The sequence below is a fragment of the Octodon degus genome, unplaced genomic scaffold, assembly GCF_000260255.1.
Source record: "Octodon degus isolate 3935 unplaced genomic scaffold, OctDeg1.0 scaffold00100, whole genome shotgun sequence".
NCBI classification, from domain to species: Eukaryota; Metazoa; Chordata; class Mammalia; order Rodentia; family Octodontidae; genus Octodon; species Octodon degus.
The window spans coordinates 5529317-5549049 of NW_004524676.1; the positions used below are offsets into that span (position 1 = coordinate 5529317).

General features: G+C 43.8%; 1 pseudogene; it reads left to right on the forward strand.

Annotated features, from left to right (window-relative positions):
• The first annotated feature begins 7042 nt into the window (after positions 1–7042).
• On the forward strand, positions 7043–7528 carry LOC101589441 (annotated as a pseudogene).
• Positions 7529–19733: the final 12205 nt, after the last annotated feature.

Below are 19733 nucleotides of genomic sequence, written 5' to 3' on the forward strand. Positions count from 1 at the left end.
CCCAAAGAAGTTCTGGTCCAGAGGTGCAGGGAAAATATGGAAAAATCCAGAAAGAAGTAATGATATAGGATCTGTGAAACAGGATTAAGGGTTTCAATGTGAATTTCAAAATAAATGGAAACTCTGAGAGGCTCAGAGTATAAAGTTCATGTCAGAAATAAAAGATTTTGGAAATTTCTTGATCAATCAGCAATAGGTTCTCTCTCTCTCTCTCTCTCTCTCTCTCTCTCTCTCTCTCTCTCTCTCTTTTTCTTACCCCACTTCTGTTTCCACATAGGCAGACTAATTGGCACCTGTCAACTTTCCAATTCTAGCAATGAATGTTTCACGTCCCGGGAATTCCCTCAGCCTCGAGGAAACCGTGGCAATTACTGGTACTGTTCCAGCATTACATGAATAGACTTCAGATTGGGAATAAGGGAGTATCAGAAGAGACCCAGAGTCAGTCACTGATGCGGGCCTTGAGGTCTCTGTAGAGAGACTGACTGGGGCAGCCCCGAATTGTCTCAGATTTCTGTTCCCACCACCTGACATAATGGGACTCTAAACACAGACTAAATTCAATTCTCCCTACTCCAGACAGACTGGAAAGACACAAACCACAAAGCCATGATAAAGAACGGAGGGTGGGGAGATAGTAGAACAAGTGCTTGCCTGGCAAGCACAGGGTCCTGAGTTCAAACCCCAGTACCACAAAAAATAAAAAAGAGTGGAAAGCTCCAGAGTACGACTAGTTGATATTGAAGTCGCCAGCTTTGATTTCCTTGTGACCCTGAATTGCTTGACTTTTTATTACAATGGATTTATTTATCATTCATGTAATTGAAAAAAATGAAAGACACAGATTTTTCCTAAAAGACATGTACTTATTTTATTACTATTTTCCAATAAATGAACAGATCAGCAAATGATAAATAGCAAGAAGACAAAGAGAGGAAGGAAGAGGAAGGAGAGGGGAAGAGGGAAAGCCAGAATGAGGACACTGATGCCCACACCCCATGGCTCCCACGACAAGTTACTGGGTTCCGCAAACATGCACTAACAAACATAAAAAATTTAAGTAAAAAATAAATGTTTAGAAAAAAAATAAAAAAAAATAAATGTTTAGTACATAGATTTAAAAAGAAAGATTGAAAAAGTCCCAATATGAAAGAAGAAAACCCAGTGAAAAGTTCTGGTGCGTGCACGACGAGCCCATTTATATTGTTCTCACAGAATACCAGATGCTGTCTTTATAGCAGAGGGAGGCTGACCCCGCTCACAGCTGTAGCGGCTTAATTCAGGTGGGCGCTGCTATCTGCTGAGAGGCTGCTGAGGGCACTCTGGACTATGTCACAGCTTGACCCATGCATTGCGGCAGCAGGTGACAGGTAGGGGGGCAAATAGAAATCCAGAAAGCTGAGAGGCACTAGTCTTTCTGTTTTCACAACAACCTACTCTTGTGAGAACTAAGCCAGGTCCCACCGTAACAGCATTCATCCCTTCCAAGGGCGGTGAACCCACTGCCCTCACCACCTCCCCGTAGGCCTCATCTGGTAAAGGCTCTGCTGCCTCTTAGCCCTGCTCCACTGGGAATCAGACCTCCAGCACAACACTCCTTCAAGAACAAACCACGTCCTACTGTAACAGACAACTATCTACTATCCTACCGTGGTAGAGAAACATGAAAGTATTTTTGCCTGTTTAGGTAAAGTTCCTGCAGGCTGATAGACCAGAAAGGAAATGCAAATAGCCCTTACATTAGAGAGAAGCTTGAAGTTTGGACAGCGAGGACTGACACAACTCAAGGACACTTTTATCTTTGAACCCTCATCAGCTTTATCCTGGGCAGCTCGGGCCTGGCTTCCACCTGGACGATCCCTGTAAGCTGCTCTCTTCTGGCTTGCTTGAGTCTGCCGTTCCCTCTTCTCTCTGGATGTTCTCCCTAGGCACCTCCACTGAGCCCCAGGGGCTTAATTAGCGCGTTCACACAGACAGTTCCCAAAGCAGTAGCATCTCCAGACGTGACCCCTCTCTTGGGCTACACTTCTCACATTTAATTCCTTGTTAGCCTCCTGTTCTAAAATATCAGAAACAGAATCCATAAATCCCTTTCATCTTCCCCATTTCAACTCCTATTAAGAATACCACTCCCCAGCCCTGCAATTTGGGGCCAAAACTTCTCCTTTCATCTCCTCCCGCCTCCGGCAGGGGCTCACGTCGGATGATACCGCCAGTGTGTAGCTCTCGGCTCCCCTTTTGGGATGGCTCCGACACTTCCCTAGAACCTCCCACCTAGGTAGGCTACTGAATATAGACGCTCTGTCCAAGCACGACTAGAATTCCTTTCACACTGCCAGAAACCTCCTGGGAGCGCATCCCTTTAGCCAATACTCATTTATTAAACATCTGTTCATGCACCAGGCAGTGTTCTAGGTTCAAGTGAACTAGGAGTGAAGCACACAAGGTTCCTTCTCTCCTAGAGTCTGGATGGGAGAAGTGACAAGAAGAGATACACGGCTGCGTGAACACACTTTCAGGAAAATGTCACGCAAGAGCAACAGCTTTGGAGGGGTGGTCTTAACTACTTTGGAGAGTGGCCAGGAGAGATGTTTCTGAAGAAAGGACCCTGGGCAAGACCTGACTGAGAAAAACTTGCCTCTCGGTGAAAACCATTTTAGGAAAAAAGGTTTAGAAAGTAAGAGATATAAGCAGAAGTACACAGAGGGCCTTGTAGGAGTTGGAAGTTTGTTTGAGAGGGTCATGTGCTGCAGTTCAGGCTGGCCTTGACCTCACTGTGTAGGCCAACCTGGCTCTAATTCTTGGGAATCCTCCTGCCTCAGTCTCCTACCTGCCAAGATTCCTGACATGCACTACCACACCCAGCTCAGGAGTCTGCATTTTATCCTTACTATAAAGAAAATCCGTCGAAGGATTTTAAGCAGTGCTGAGATCTGAAGCAATTTAATTTCTTTCTTTTTTATTTATTATTTTTTTAATGTATTTGGTACAGGTTCTCACTATACAGCTTGGACTCATAGTGATCCTCCTGTTTTCAGCCTCCCCAGTGCTGGGATTGCAGACGTGACCTTCCATGCCCAGACTCAGTGGCCAGCTCATTGCGCCCAGGGTCAGGGCCAACGTGCACATGGGGCTCACGTGGTGCTGGGGATCGAACCCCAGCCCCTGCGCTTGCCTAAGCAGGCGCTTAGTCCACTGAGCTATCTCGCCGGCCCTACCAATTTAATTTATTAAAAGATTAACAATATGGAGAATGAGTCGCAGTAAACTGGGTCAGGGAAAAGATGGAAGCAACAATACAGGGAAGATGGAAGCCAAGAGAAATCAGAAGCTACTGAAGCAGTCACAAGCCTTGAGAGTGGCTTCGGTGTACAGAAGACAGAAGTGTGCGATGGACACATCGTGACGTCTGAGGAGGTCGTGGGGGCCTGCAGAGCGCGTCTGCGCAGCCGCGTGACCACCGCCTGTGCCCCAAGACAGCGAACACTGAGTAAGAAGGAGCTGCGAAGGCAGAGGCCGGCATGTGTTAAGTCCGAGGTGCCTGCTCGACGTTTGTGCTGGGCTGATGGCTTCCTTGTGGCGTTACCTACTGTGTTCTGTTTCCTGGTAGCTCTTGTATTCCAGTAGCTGGTTTTGTTTGTTTTTTTTTTTGTTTGTTTGTTTGTTTCTGTATTTTAGGGAAGGGTCTACATGGTGTTCAGGGTCTCACTACTAGATCAGACTCATAATGATTTGCCTGTTTGCAGTCTCCCAAGAGCTGGGATTACAGGCATGCACCACCATGCCCAGTCTCAATTGCTGTCTCAGCACACCCTGGGGGCGGAGCCAGCACAGCAGGCCTGGGATTGAACCCCCTGCCCCTGCCCCTGCCCCTGCTTTCAGGCGCTTTAGTCTGCTGAGCTATTTGGCCAGCCCCCAGTAGCTGTTCATCTAAGGGTTTGATTCAGATTCCCACATGTTGGTAGTGGTAACATTAACACGTCTCTTAGAGTTGGGCACTTGGGTTGTTTTCTCTCTTGCTGTTACAAATAGTGCTACTATAAATTGTCATCTTATACATATATATACACACATATATATATATATATAATCTCCATATTTTTCCTAGTGACTCTTTGGGATGAGTCCTTGACATGGAAGTCGTGGTTCAAAATGTAGGAGCTTATGAAATCCTAATGAGGATGGACAGATGCCCTCCTCTGAGGCTGTAACCTCCATCTGTGAAGTGTGGGGTGCCAGTTGCCCCACAGCCTTGCCAGCAGAATCCAACCGTGACACTCCTGAGGGCTTTCCAGTCAGACTGGGAAGAGATGGCATTTGAATGTGGGTTTAATTTTTACCTCTCTAATAGTAAGTGAGTTGAGCATCTTTTTGTATCTTTCAATGCCATTTGATTTTATCCCATCACCTCTGTCTCTCTGTGTGTCTCCATGTCTCTGTGTCTGTCCATCTGTCTGTCTGTCTATCTCCCATACACATTTTGCCAAAAAAAAAAAAAAAATGCATGTACACTTCAAGAAAAGAAAAATAGTATAATTTTTTTTTCAAAAGATGGTGCTACTCTCATTCGGGGTACCCTAGAGGATGTCATATGTCACAGACAACGTGTCATGCTGCTGGCCCTGAAGAAGAGACTGACAGTGCATGGGCAGCTATCTCAGTGACCAGGTAACCCAGGCAGCAGCTCGCCACACTGAAAAGTATCTGCAAGCTGATGTTCTGCACTTTGAGCTTCATTCTTGGAGCTGTGGAGGCCAAAGGCGACTCGTATTAACCTCATGGTGTCTCAGCAAATTTAGTGTTGAAGTATTTATCCAACGTTTACTTTTCTTAAAGTGTGTATTCATTATTTGGCAGAATAAAGATGGTATGATATGTCATATGTCCAATTTTAAAATACTGGCTTTCTTTTCAATAGAAGTTCTTTAGATATTAGGACTATCCTTTTGTTTATGAAAGGAGTTACAAATATTTATTTTCCAAATATCACTTGTATTTCTATGTTGCTTTTAGGGTCTTTTTTTTGGCCATGCAGAATTTTAAAAATCACAGCCGAAGTAACCCAGCTGTCCCCTGAATCCAGAACTTGTCTCTGAATGTTATGGAGGATTTCACACGTTCCCTTCCAGTGCCCACACTGTCTCCGTCCTCAGCCTCTTTGGGCTTAGCCGGCGTGTGGCATTCAGAAGAACCCACCTTCCCCTTTGGCTATCTTGTTGTCCCAGTGTTGCGCATTAAAAAGTCTATATTTTTCCACTCATTTCAGATACTGCCTTCATCCAAATCTAAATTTCCATATGCAGTTAGGTTTATTTCTGGATTTTCTGTTACATTCAATTAATTGTCTGTTTATTCACTTGTCAATACAATTTTCTTCTAGTTACAGAGAGGGGTTTGTAGAGTTGTTTTAACAGCTGGTTTAATGTCAGTTACCCTTTATTATTTTCTTTTTTTAGGATTTTTCCAGGCTATTTCTGTGCAGTTGTTTTTCCAAATAAAATATATAATCAATTTGTTAAGCTTCAAGAAATAAAGACTAGTGAATGTGCTATCAGAACAGATGTCTTGCAGCCAGGCCTGGTGATGCACGTCTGTAACGGTAGCTTTTGGGGAGGCTGACGCAGGCAGAGCGTGAGTCAAGGCCACTTCAGGCAACGTGGCAAGAGCCCAGCTCAAAAACAAGGATACTGCCTAATGGGGCGACTTTCTGCCTATAGTCAGTAATGCTTCAGCGTTACACTTAGTCCCTATCTACTTTTGTCTCTTCGGGGAAGCTTTTATTCACACGTCTTGGTCCTTTTGTACTGATTAGATTTATGCCTAGGTACTTCCGTTGCAGTTATGAGAGAGGTCTTTGGGTCTTCCAAGCAGCAAGTCTTTTTATATGTGAGAGCTATGGCTTTCCATGTATTAACTTTAGACCCCACTATTGTAATAAATTCTATTCAGTACTTTGGTAGTTTTCACTGAGTTTTAAAATTTTTTCCAGAGAGGGCTGGCCAAATAGCTCAGTGGATTAAAGCACCTGCAAGCAGGCACAGGGTCCAGGGGTTTGATCCCCGGCCTGCCATGCAGGCCCCGCCCCCGGGGGCACGTTGAGATGGCAGTTGAGACTGAGCGTGGTGGCACGTGCCTGTAATCCCAGCTCTTGGGAAGCTGTAAACAGGCAGATCATTACGAGTCTGATCTAGTAGTGAGACCCTGAACACCCTGTAGACCCTTCCCTAAAATATAAAAAAGTAAAATAAAATAAATAAAATAAAAATTTTTTCCAGAGATACCATAACATAATCTGTAAATAAAGAGAATTCTACCTCTCCCCTCTAATTCATATGCCTTCAGTAGTAGCCCAGAATGACAATTACAAGGTGGCCTTATGAGGCCTGGGCTCCATCATGAGTTCAAGGCCTGCCTGAACTGCATCGGGAGACTCTCTCAAAAAGAAGTGGTGGTGAACTGTAGTGCTGCTATTGGCCACCTTTGGTCTAACTTTGATAGATATTGCCTCATGAAGTAAGCTGCTGATGTGGAGGCTGAGATACAGAATAATTTTCTGATATTTAACTCCCAGTAAATTACTTGAGGAATAGAGCAGAAACCAACCAGAATAGCTGGGAGTGCTGCAGCTCAAAGCTTCTTACATTTTTGAGTAGCTATGATACAGAACAAAACATTTTCTAGCTTTGGTTTGCAAAGCTACACATCAAAATATTTCAGAGGGGAGCTGGGTGTGGTGGCACATGCCTGTAATCCCAGCACTTGGAGGCTGAGGCAGGAGGATTGTTGTGAGTTCGAGACCAACCTGGACTACAAAGTGAGCTCAAGGCCAGTTTGAACTGCATAGGGAGACCCTGTGTCAAAAAGGAAAAAAAAAATCAGAGAGGAGAAAATAGCCACGAAGGTTCTGGTTTTTAATTTTAATGCCAGCTCTAGCTGCCATCTTGGGTCGCCGCATGTGTGCGCCTAATCTCAGCTGGTCCACCCGAGACCCCCTGAGCGCCAGCCCTAGTCCCCCATGCTGTCCCATATCTGCTCCGACAAGATGAAAGAAACTATCATGAACCAGGAAAAACTCGCCAATCTGCAGGCACAAGTGTGCTTTGGTGGAAAAGGAACTGCTCACAGAAAGAAGAAGGTGGTTCACAGAAGAGCCACAGCAGATGATGAAGAACTTCAGTGCTCATTAAAGAAGTCAGGGGTAAGCAATATCTCTGGTATTGAAGAGGGGAATATGCTTACAAACCAGGGAAGAATCATCCACTTCAGCAACCCAAAAGTCCAGGCATCTCTGGCAGCAAACACTTTCACCATTACAGGCCACACTGAGACGAAACCACTGACAGAAATGCTGCCCAGCGTCTTGAACCAGCTTGGTGCAGACAGTCTGACCAGCTTAAGGAGGCTGGCTGAAGCTCTGCCCAGACAATCTGAGGATGGAAAAGCCCCGCTTGCTGATGGAGAAGAGGATGACGAGGTTCCTGATCTTGTGGAGAATTTTGATGAGGCTTCTAAGAACGAGGCAAACTGAACTAAGGCAGCTTCTGAAAAAGATCAGACTTGGAAGAAATCACTGGGAGCTGCTATTTTATATTATGACTGCTTTTTAAAATTGTTTTTGTTTATGGATCTGATAAAATCTAGATCTCTAATTTTTTTTTAAGCCCAACCCCCTTGGATGCTGCAGCTCTTTTCAGTTTTTGCTTACATACAATTCATTCTTTTTTTTTTTTTTTTTTTTTTTTTTTTTTGGTGGAACCGGGGATTGAACTCAGGCCCTTGCGCTTGCCAGGGAAGCGCTTATTCCACTGAGCCATCTCCCCGGCCCCTACAATTCATTCTTTGCAGCCAGTTAAGCTGGAGAAGCCTGGGAATAAAGTTTGAAACAGATTAATAAAACTAATAATAATTTTAAGGGCCAGACATTTTTGACTATCTAAGGCCAAATTCTAAACGACAAGGACAGAGGTTTACACCTAAGCCACAGACTAGTAAACTACAGGATATGACAAGAGCATGGCTTCTTGCCACATAAGAAGTGGAAGAAGTGGGGCCGGGGAGATGGCTCAGTGGAATAAGTGCTTCCCTGGCAAGCGCAAGGGCCTGAGTTCAATCCCTGGTTCCACCAAAAAAACAAAAAAGAAGTGGAAGAAGGCCCTTTTTGCAGCTGTGGGCAAGAACACAAGGAGGTACAGCGCAGACAGGTAGCTCCTACGGCTCCTGTAAAAAACAAACTAGAGTGGAGCAGGGAACAGGGGCTGCGAAATCTCAGCTATCCAAGGACTAGCCCAAGAAAAGGCAAGAAAGCAGGAAGAGCTACAGGTAACTCGTGCGCTCATTCCAACAGCCTCAGGGAGTCGACGGCCAGTCCAAAGCCCGCATCTCAGCAAGGTCAGCCCGGTTTGCACCAGACACTTCTTGTCTGGCGCTGGGCTAAGAGTTTGCTATTAGTTTTGGGTTCTGCATTTCATAGATGAAAGAATATTAAAGGAATCTGAAGTGGTGAGCCATCCATCGAGCCACAGAGTGAGGGTCTGTTAGTTGTCAGGCACCAGAGACAAGGTGAGTGAGACAGACAGAGAGCGCTCTTGTCGTTATGAGGCTTAGTGACCTCTAACCTCTACAGCGATGGCAGTTTATGTAAAGGCGTATATCTGCAAATGTGTCAATGTGGGTGGGGGGAGAGAAAGGCTCTCACTGTGTAGTTCAGGCTGGCCTTGAGTTCACTATGTAGCCCAGGATGGCCTGGAACTCAGGGTGAGCCTCCAGCATCTACCTCCCAAGTAAATTTAAGTACATGTACCCTCTCTGCCCCTGCCTCCCACTCCCAAAATCTAATTTTATTGTAATCCAAATAACTCTGATGATCAATTCTCATTTTTTCTATTTTTATTTTTTATTTTTTTGGCGGAACCGGGGGTTGAACTCAGGCCCTTACGCTTGCCAGGCAAGCACTTACTCTACTGAGCTCTCTCCCCAGATCCTCTCATTCTTTTAGAATCATTACTTTTCAGCACTTCTATATCACTCCAGTATTAATGAAGCACTTAAAACTAAAAATTTAGAGTTATGAGTTTGTGGAATAGAATATGCTCTTTCGAATTATAAAAAATATTGTGTTGGGTATGGTGGTGCCTGCCTGTCAATCCAGCATTTGGGACTACTAAAACAGGAGGCTCACAAGTTCAAACCTAGCCTGGGTAATTTAGTGACGAAGCAAGATCCTGTCTCAAATTTAGACAGTCTGGGAATGTATTTCACTGCAGAGGGCTTAAGTTCAATCCTTGGTACTATAAAAAAAAAAAAAGTACTTGCGAACAGTTGATTTCTAAGCTTTCTTACAGATTGGTCATGGGGTGCTTATCATATGTTCTAGCTCATATGACGAAGCTTCAAAAATTTTTTAAATCATACAAATTAAGATCTAAATAGAATTTTTAAAAATTAAGACAACCAGCATTTGCACATATAGTAATGCTGTGAAAAAGAATAGTAATTTTGTGGGGGAAAAAAATGCATGCACACACATTTTGTGGTATGATTGTGTGTGTGTAAATGAAAAACATTGTCATTTATATTCATAAATTCTTTTTTTTTTAATTTAAGACAGGGTTTATAGGGTGTACAGGGTCTCACTGCATAGATCGGACTCAGTGATTCTCCTGTTTACAGCCTCCCAAGAGCTGGGCTTACAAACACACGCCACCACACCCAGTCTCAACTGCCATCTCAGCCTGCCCCAGGGGCGGGGCCGGCAGGGCAGGCCGGGGGATCAAACTCCCCACTCCTTGGTCTGCCTAAGCAGGCGCTTTAATCTGCTGAGCTATTTGGCCGGCCCCTTATATTTGTAAATTCCAAATCTCAATTCATTCTAATAAAATAAAATCATTTATAAGATTTTCCTATATATAAAAACATATTTTTACACTAAGACATCATTTTTTTTTCCTTTTTAAAAAATTTTGTGTATTTGGTGCAGGGTCTCCCTACACAGCTCAGACTCGTAGTGATCCTCCTGTCTCAGCCTCCCCCGCACTGGGGTTACATGTGTGCACCGCCACACCTTTCATTTTTTTTCCTTTTTAAAGAGAATAAAAAGTAGTACATAAAACATTAGAAACCATACGGAATTCCACCAAACAAAATGATAGGAATTCAGCAATAGTTGTCACACTGCATATCATTGTCTTCAAATTAGTTGCTCAGATTGCCAGATATAGGCAAGCAAAACTGGTCAAAAAAATTTTAAGCATTAACTGTTCTTTTCAACAGACCAGTAGAAATCATCAGTACAATTACCGAAGCTGTCCTGTGTATTTACATATATGTTTTCCTTCCCTTCTTTCTTTCTTTCGTCCCTAGGCACCACTTTGATCCAGACTTCTCCCTGGAATCTCCTCTAGGCTCCCTGTGCAAATGCATGCCTCGCCCCGAGCTGCCCTTGTACGACAATAGTTGAAGGCCTACCGCTGCCAGAGCATAAAGCCTGAGCAACTCTGAAAGAGAAACTTGATCCCAGAGACCACAGTGAGTCTGGCATTTTAAAATCCTGCTCAAACATCCTCTCCCTGTGCTCGTCATATCCTGTCCAGCTCTCACCACTTTGCCTCATGACTGAGCAGTTTAACAGTGGATCTCAGCCAGACTGTGAGAAGTTCTTGATCTTACTAAACATTTAACACATGAACAAATCAAGAAATGCTTAATGAATAAGTAAATAATGGAAGGTGCAGCTCCCATCCTTTTTTAGAGCTGTAGTATAACCAGATGCAGTTAGACAGACTCCAGGTTTTGCGCCTTGAAGGATGCTTTTATAACCAAACACAATTCCCGAGAGCTCCGATCGCTTACTTTCTCTGTAAGCAGTTTCTTTGTCCCAAAGGGAAAAGACCTACTGCTGAAAGTAGCAGAAAGATGGCGGTGGGAAGAAGCCTCTGTGAGGGCAGGATCTACTCTCAGGAAACCAGCCAACTACGAATCTGAATGCCAGTCAATGTATCTGGCTGTCAGAAAAACAAGGTAAAATGAATACTCTGTGTGCACATTTGCATCAAGCAACAATAGTTCCACACTTGGGCGGGGGAGATAGCTCGACGGCCTAAGCACCTGCCTGGCAAGCGCAAGGACCTGGGCTTGATCCCTGGTACCGCATACTGTGCTGGGCCCAGAACCCTGGGCAGGCCGTGTGGGCCACCAAAACCAGCTGTGGTGGTGCACGCCTGTAATCCCTACTCTGGGGAGGCTGAAAACAGGAGGATCACTGTGAGTCTGAGCTGCATAGTGAGACCCTGTAATAAATGAATAGATAAAAGATTTTTAAAATTTAGTTCCACCCTTATCCATAGGCTCACCCCATATTTTTTTCTGGTCAGGCTGAATGGCTTTTCCTCAAGTTAGTTTATAGTGCAAAGGTCAACAATCTTTGTGAAAGCGCAAGGGCCTGAGTTCAATCCCTGGTTCCGCAAAAAAAAAAAAAAAAAAAAAATCTTTCTGAGATGTCCTCAGCTGCTCTTTATCCAACTGCTTAAAAAGGAATCATTTAGGAAAAAAAAAAAAAAACGATCAATGGAACTATGGAGTAGGAGTGCAACCCAAGTGCTGTAGAAATAGAAAGAAAAGGGGCTACACTGGCTGCTCGGGTTCTGTCTAAGCAACTCTTTCCCACAACTGTAAACATACCCAATTGGTCAGACTCCTTTAACTTATCCTAGAAACAACTGAATACTTCTGGGACTGAACAAAAAATTACGTAGGTGCGGAAAGAACCTTCCTCAGCAATCCTAAGAGCAAGCAGGGAGGAGTCCAGAAAGATAAGCGGAGAAGCTCAGGCAAGTCTCCAAGCACTTGCTCCTCTGGACTGAGGTCTGGCCGCGCGGAGCCAGCAAGAACAACTCTGAGAACAAAGTCAAGTGCTGTGCCCAAGGCGTGGGCTTGCTTCAGCTGGGAGCTGTGCCCTGAAAACCCGCAGGTGTCTGCCACAGTTTGAAAGAGGTGCCAGCCGGTGAGCCCTTGCCCTTCCCTCGGGCAGTATCACCCGCGTTCTCGTGACACGTGCGCTGCTTACAGGAGAGCACGGGGCCCTTGTGTCACCAAGAGCTCGCAGCGACTGTGAGCGACCAGTCCCCGTCACACTGAGCGGATACCGGGAGAGTATGTGTCATGCTTAGCACTCTCGGCATTTGGCACTGCTTACATTTTGGTGACATATTTGATATGAAATATGTCCAGAGTAAAGAAATATCCCCTAGAAAACAAATCTGTTTCCATTTTACATTTTCATATTGACCAGCACTCTAGAGAAAAGCTGTCAGGAAAAAAAAACAAAAAACTTTACAGAATATTCCCCACGGCAAGTGCCTTGGGGAAAGTCTTAGAGATGCGTTCCCTTAACAACCATGTCTGCCACAGGAGTGGTGTGAGAACGGCTGGGAGAGAAGGGAGGCAGAAGTGTGGGGAGGCACGCCGGAGAGGAAGACCTCGGGCAAGCAGCGCCCTGGGCAGGAGGTGAGAACAGATTGGGAGTCAGACGGCTGGAACAGAAACCCCTGCCTCGCTGGCCGGGGTCTCCTGCTCGGGGAGTGGAGGGCAGCTTATGCTCTGGCACGAAGTTTTGTGAGACTCGCATAAGAAATTGTGTGTGAAGACAGTGAGGTCTATGCGTCACATGTGACAGGCTGCAAAATTTTTGATCTTCCTGCTGGGGTTGCAAGTTTGAGTTAGCCGATCAACCTCTTAGAGCTATTATTGTTTTTCATCTTGAAGATGGAAATACTTTCTGTGTGGTACTAAGAATCAAATGAAAACGTGTGAAGGCACGCTGAGAAGTACCGTCAAATGTGAGTTACTGATGCCCTAGTGGGTATTGGGTATCGTCTCAGCGTCTCAGTGTAGAATCTCCTATTCAACTTACAGGAAATTGAGGGGTAGGGGAAGGAAGGTCCTGCACTGCACTTTCAAGCTAAGGAAGAGGAAGTATTCCATGATCCATGGCAGGTAGCTGTGGCCCTGGAGTGCATCTTCTGGAGGTGCACGGGTAAGGTGGCACCACCAGCGGGAGCCATGGCAGCACCTGCCACAGACCACACAGCCCCAGCCAGTGGCAGGGCTTGGCTGCGCCCGTCCTGCGCGGAGCCTGTCCAGGCTGGTGCTCCAGGCTCCCCTCGGATCTCCTCAGCACCCCCCAGGCATACAGGCAATTTCTATTTTCATGCAGTCATTGTAAAAAAGCTCGCTGCTATATATGCCATCACATATAACGTTCAGTGTGTAAATCTGCAGCACAGGTATTCCAGGTGCCACTAACTGGTCCTCATACACCTTTACTTACTTAACATGTTCTCTCTCTCTCTTTTTTTTTTTTTTTTTTTTTTTTTGGCGGAACTGGGGATTGAACTCAGGCCCTTGCGCTCACCAGGGAAGCACTTATTCTACTGAGCCATCTCCCCGGCCCCTAATATGTTGACTAAAACACAAAACAATCAGATCTTTTAGTTATCAGATGGGGACAAAACCAGTGTACAAACAAATCTTCAGGGTGAAGAATTACACAGCAGATGCCCACATTTTCTGAAAACCCTCCACTGGATACATGCAAAAACTGCAGATTAGATTCAGGTTAAAATTTTTGTTTTGTCCTTTGCATCAAAAGAACTCAGGCAAAGCTAAACAAAACAAACACAAGCCAAGCCCACCTACTCCACACACCACAGGGGAAAATACCTAAGCTTAATTTCTTCCACATATTACTTTTAATGTCCTTAGAAGGGGTTTCTCTGCTTTTTTTTTTTTTTTTCATTATTGGCTAATAAGAAATTTTTGATTGAATTGAAATTCTAACCAGAATAAAGTACAGAATAAAATTTTTGGCAGGTTAGCTTGTGCTATGGAGGCGTATCCAAGGTTGTTTTCTTTTTGTGTTTTGCTGCCCAGAACAAATTCTCTATCACCTACTTGTGGAGAATATATGGTTGACCTTGAGGATAGATTTAGAATTGCGTTAGAATTATGGCATGAGACATTGGACTAAGCTTAAAGCAATGAATTGGTGCTATACGTACTTCCTGGGAAATTTCTAAGGAAGTATTCATTTGGGGTCTTGTGGAAGTGTTCACAGCTGAAATGTCTGGCCACTTCCAATGTCCCCAGCCCACGCTCTGCCTCTGGTTTACATTCCACTAAGACACTGACTGGTGAAGTAATAAGATCGTTTTGTTAAACTGAGATTTACTTCAAGTTTAAATTGTCTGACTGTATTACAGGAAAGGTTAAGAAATAAAATAGTGTCGCATGGGCTGGAAAGAAAAGTTCCACTCACTCTGTACCCGGTATTCACTGCAGGACGCCGCGTTCCGGGCCTGGAGTACATCTCATAGTCTCTGAACTCTCCCAACCTACTTTCATATAAGTTGAGAGAGTTATATACCCCTCACAGTGACTACCAATCAGCTTCTCAAACCACAAATTTGTGAGTCATTCCCTGATTCCCAGTATCGAAAAAGTCATTCTAGATTTTTCCTTTTTCTTATCCTACCAATTTCACCTCTTAAACAGCTTTGCAAGCCCTGAGCCCATCCAAATCATCTTTCTGAAAACCCTACAAATTCCTGAAAGAGCTCAGCTGCCAGGCTTGCTTCGTTTGGCCCCTCTTTCACATTTCACACCCATTTCCTCTTCTACTATAATTAAAATAGAAACCACACCCCAAAATATTTAATGTTTGTCACCATCTATATCTCCTCACCTCATCTTTCCACAGGGCGATTTCTGCCAAAGTAACATACATTCTTTCTTTCGCTTTGCCTGTCCCCCCAACTTACACTTTCCCACAGAAGCATGGTGACTTTCCTGGTGGCGTCTAACGAATCTATCCATCCATCTACCTACCTTAGACTTTAAGACCCAGTCAACCTACAGACATATCCATTCTGTGTTCATCTGCAAGATCATTTTTCAGGGGCAGACTCTGAATTTGGAAAAGGATGCTGCAGGTTAGAAAATACATGTAATCCAGGAAGAAGCAAGCTTCGTGTGACAGTACCTGTAAGCTGTAGCACCCAGCGCAGCTCCATCTGGCATAAAACTCCTTCTTAAAAAGAACGTACTAAGTTCTCACATCTCCTTCCTTGGTACATGACAGTTTTTGCTTTTACATTTGGAAAACTCTTTCATACTTCAGGTATCAGCTAAAACGCTACCTAGACAGACTAAAGCGCTACGATTTTGTTTCCACTGAAAATTACTTGTCTTTCATATAGAAATAATTATTTAATATCATAGCTACTTGTCCGCATCTTTGACTGTAGCCTACAAATTACTCCACAAATGGAGTAGTACCTTAATGCATTCTTAAATTCCTAGAACTCAGCTCTGAGGGACATAGTAGGTCTACAGGAAATACTCAGTAATTGTGTAAATAAACAAACTTCCCACATTTTCACCTTCTCAGAAGAATTTGTGTCTTTTAAAAACCTATATTGAGAGCATAATTAAATGAGTACTAAAATAGACTCAATTGCAAAACAAAATGAACCAACTGAAAACTTTATAGTTCCTTTAGAAACAATAAATTACAAGAATTTTATTTCCTAGCTGTGAATCTTTAACTTTTATACACAAATTTGGATTTATTTTTACAAGACACAAATGTAAACATGGAAAAATAAACAATTAAAACAAGGGATGCAGGAGCCCATTTCATGCTGGTCATCACAGTAAAGAAGAAAAACTGGACTAAAAAGAGTGCAGCAATTTTTTGATAATGCATCCAACGTCAGTGAAAGGAGAGTTACACTCCTCGGATGTGTCTTAGCTGAGCAGCAGCCTAAAAGCAAAGTCAGCTCTATTTATAACTCCCCTCCTGTAACTTCCAAGGTAAGTTATATATAATATGCATAAAAATAAGGCTATTCTCAGTTTACTGAAACTTGTACACACTTGATTTTCAATCTTGCATTACTTGCAGCTTAGAGGTTATATAAGGCTGATCACATCATTTTATAGGATCCAGTCACAGGAAACTTTAGAAAGCACTCATGCCAGTGCAGTTTCATGACATCAGCCCATGGAGTGAGAGTATGTCTGTTAACATCAAATTTTAACTCTCTGAGGACCACTCAAATAAAAATTTTCTCTTTCTAGGCACAAACGAATGTTGAAACATAAACATCATCTTGCAGACTTATTGAAGATGAACTTCAAATACAACAGCAACATAATTAATTTTTTAAAAAATCAGAAAAAACAAATAATAAACATCAGAAAAATCAAGACAACCCCCATGAGATTAAAATACAAAATGTAAAAGCTATTAGGGTCTGTACTTTTCCAGAGGCTGCACATATGTTTGATCTCAAGTAGAGGTTGGCAAATTCCTACTAATTTGCCAGAGATACATAAACATCAATAAGCTGAAGTCTTTATTAAGCTCTTAGCTTAATTATTGCATATTGGCAGCAACTAAATGGAGTGTAAATAAAAAGCCAATAAGTCACAAGCAATCATACGTAATCCTAACATTATGCTTTTACAGAACTTAGACGGTCTTGCATTCCAATTTCACTTTCAGACCCAGACTTGGAATTTAACATTTTATAAGTTAGTGAGTGTTTCACATGGAAGGTCTAGAAACCAGTGTGCCAATAATTTTATAAGAGAAAGAGAATATTTTGACAGCAGAAAGACCAGGGATCTACATGAACTAATGCAATCATATCCATAACTTTAATAAAACCAAGTGATTAGTGACGGTCCAGAGCTTTTCACTGAGGCCAGAGCTGCGGCTCGGTGGCAGAGTGTACCCTGGCAGGGGCGGCTCCCTGGGCTTCACACGCAGAGCTGAGGAAGAGCCCCTGCTGCAGAGCTGCCAGTCCTGCCGGAGGGAGGAAATCCACCTCAGGCGCTCTCAGTTACCTTACGCCCACTTGTTTAAAAATGCTATCTAGATGTGCAACATTAGCACGCCATGTACAATTGGCCTGGATCACAGACATTAGCCTTCATTTAGAAAAGCAGGGACCCAGCGAATGAATAAAATCTACACTTCTGTGATTTTATTTATCTGATTCATGCCTTATATGACTCTTCCTGTCACTTGACAATTAGACTAAATTTAAATTCTTTTGTATTTATCATACCTAAACTTTTTTCCACATAATGAGAAATTTCTCTCCTTCTCCTTCTCCTTCTCCTTTTCCTTCTGTATTTGGTACAGGATCTCACTACACAGCTCACACTCATAATGATCCTCCTGTTTTCAGCCTCCCCAGCGCTGGAGTTATAGGCGTGCGCCACCACACCCAGACGCGGTCCCTGGCTCCGAGTGCCTGGGGTCAGGGCTGGCACAGCATGTGGTGCTGGGGATCGAACCCTCACCCCTACGCTTACCTAAGCAGGTATGTAGTCCACTGAGCTATCTCGTCAGCCCATAATGAGAAATTTCTAATGTAATTTTCTGAAGAATACAAAAAAAATAAATAAATAAACTCAAATCCAGTTTCTCACACCCTTTTAGAACACAGATCTCTTTAGACACCGGAAGAACCTACTGGTTCTCGATTAAGCACCAAGCAAGCAAGCAATTCTGTAGCAGACACCCACCGAGTATCCCCTAACGAAGCTCAGTAGGAGGGGTGACGGAGATAGCTCATGGCCTAATGCCTGCCTGGCAAGTGCAAAGACCCAGGTTCGATCCCCTGTACAGCGTGCTATGTAGCCATCCAGGCCGCTGAAACCAGGTGTGGTGGCACACGCCTGTAATCCCAGCGCTGGGGAGGCTGAGACAGGAGGATCACAGCAAGTCTGAGCTGTGAGACCCTGTACCAAATAAATAAATAAATAAATAAGAAAGAAACCCAGTGGGACATTATCTGTCTGGTGACAGTGCTAGGTCCCCAAGGCTGCGCCTTCAGATGCCAGTTGCAAGCTCTCATTTGTCTCACCTTTGCTTCTGAGCCACCAGCTATAAACTGGGGCTCCCACAATCCTATCCTTGGGCTTGGTTTTGTTTTAGGGCTTACAGAACTCAAAGAAACATTCGTGCTTGCCAGTTTATTATAAAAGACATGGCAAAGGAGATGGAGGAAGCAGTGCTCAGCAGGTGCAGGGGAAGGGCTCTGGGGTCTCCAGCCCCTGCCCCAGGAGCACTACCTTCCAGGCCTGGCCCTGCCTACATCTGGCTGTCCAGCGCTCTGAGCCCTGTCCTTGTGGTTTGTATGGAGGAAGTTAGGAACCAGGGATAAAAATCAACTACATGCGTATTTTCTTCACAGATTCAAATCTGAGTTCATGGATGGCCTCTTCTAACTCGCCTTTCCCATGCTACATCCCACTGGCTAGACCTTTTTTCTCCCGGCTGAGGCCTTCTTGCCAAGCCAGGAGCTAGCAAAAAGAATGTCACTTTTATGTATGTGTGTGCGTATGTATGTATGTATTTGGTTGTTACAGGGTCTCACTATGCAGCTCAGACTCTTGGTGATCCTTTGCTTTCAGCCTCCCCAGGACTGGGATTATAGGTGTGAGCCACCACGCCGGGACTCTGGCCGGCTCAGCCTGCCCTGGGGGCCAGGCTGACAGAGCATGTGGTGCTGGAGATCAGGTTGCGGTCCCTGCGCTTGCCTAAGCTTGCCTACGCAGGCACTTTGGTCTGCTGAGCTACCTCGCCAGCCCCAAGAATGTCCTACTTGATGGTAAAATTAAACCAGTTTTTAAACATTAGTCACCCAGTTGATGTGTTCCTCAAAGCACATGAGTATTTTTTTAAAGGTTTGAAAGTCGTTGATTAAAATGTGATAGTCGTGTGTCTCACGTTTCTTTGCATCTCATAAGGTCCCCGGGCTGATCATGAACGTATACTCGTAGCTGAAAATTATGAGGCAGAAACAATTGCTATTCCTGTAACCTGAGAGCATTACAGTTATTAGGATACAGGAACAAAAGTTAATCTATGATGATTGTTTCTATTGGGAAAAAATGGGCAATTTTTTTCAGATTGATTTCATGTTCTTCCTTTTAATTTCAACAGGTTAGTTTCATAAATAAACACAGAGAGAAACAGTCTGTGTAGAAAACATACCTGCCTTTCCAAAGCGCTTCCATAAGGGCTTTCCCAGGCCCTGACAACTCCAAAGTAGGAAGACTCTACTCACCAGCCTCCTGAGGTCCCGAAGCTCTCCAGCCCATTGGAAGCCGTGTAGAATTCATAAAAGTTTTTAAAAATGTAGAAGAATGACATGTGTCCAATAAATCAACATAGCTTTTGATATGTAAATGTGAATGGGGAAGTATGAAAGCAAATCACATTCATCTTGCCAAGAAGATAAATCAGAACCAAAGAAAGCAATTCCGGAAGGACCTTGCTCTCCACGGTCCCAAGGGTTGACAAGAGAAAGACTTCTAGCCTATTCCTACCTTGACCAAGGGGGTTTCTGTAATAGCCAGAGATGAAAGTAGAAAATATAAAATCCAGGTCTAAAGGGTCAGGGAGATGGCTCAGTAGAATAAGCACCTGCCTGGCAAGCACAAGGTCCTGAATTCAATCCCGGGTACCGCAAAAAATAAATAAATTAATTAATTAAATTAAATAAAATCCAGGTCTATACTAGGCAAATGATATTAAAAACCAATTTTTTAAAACCCCAATTATATAAGATACTTTACCCTGACAATATTAACAGGCCATGTTCCAGGAGGTTCTACCGTGAAGGACCTCATTCACCTAAGCCGTGTTAAGGGAGCGTGCA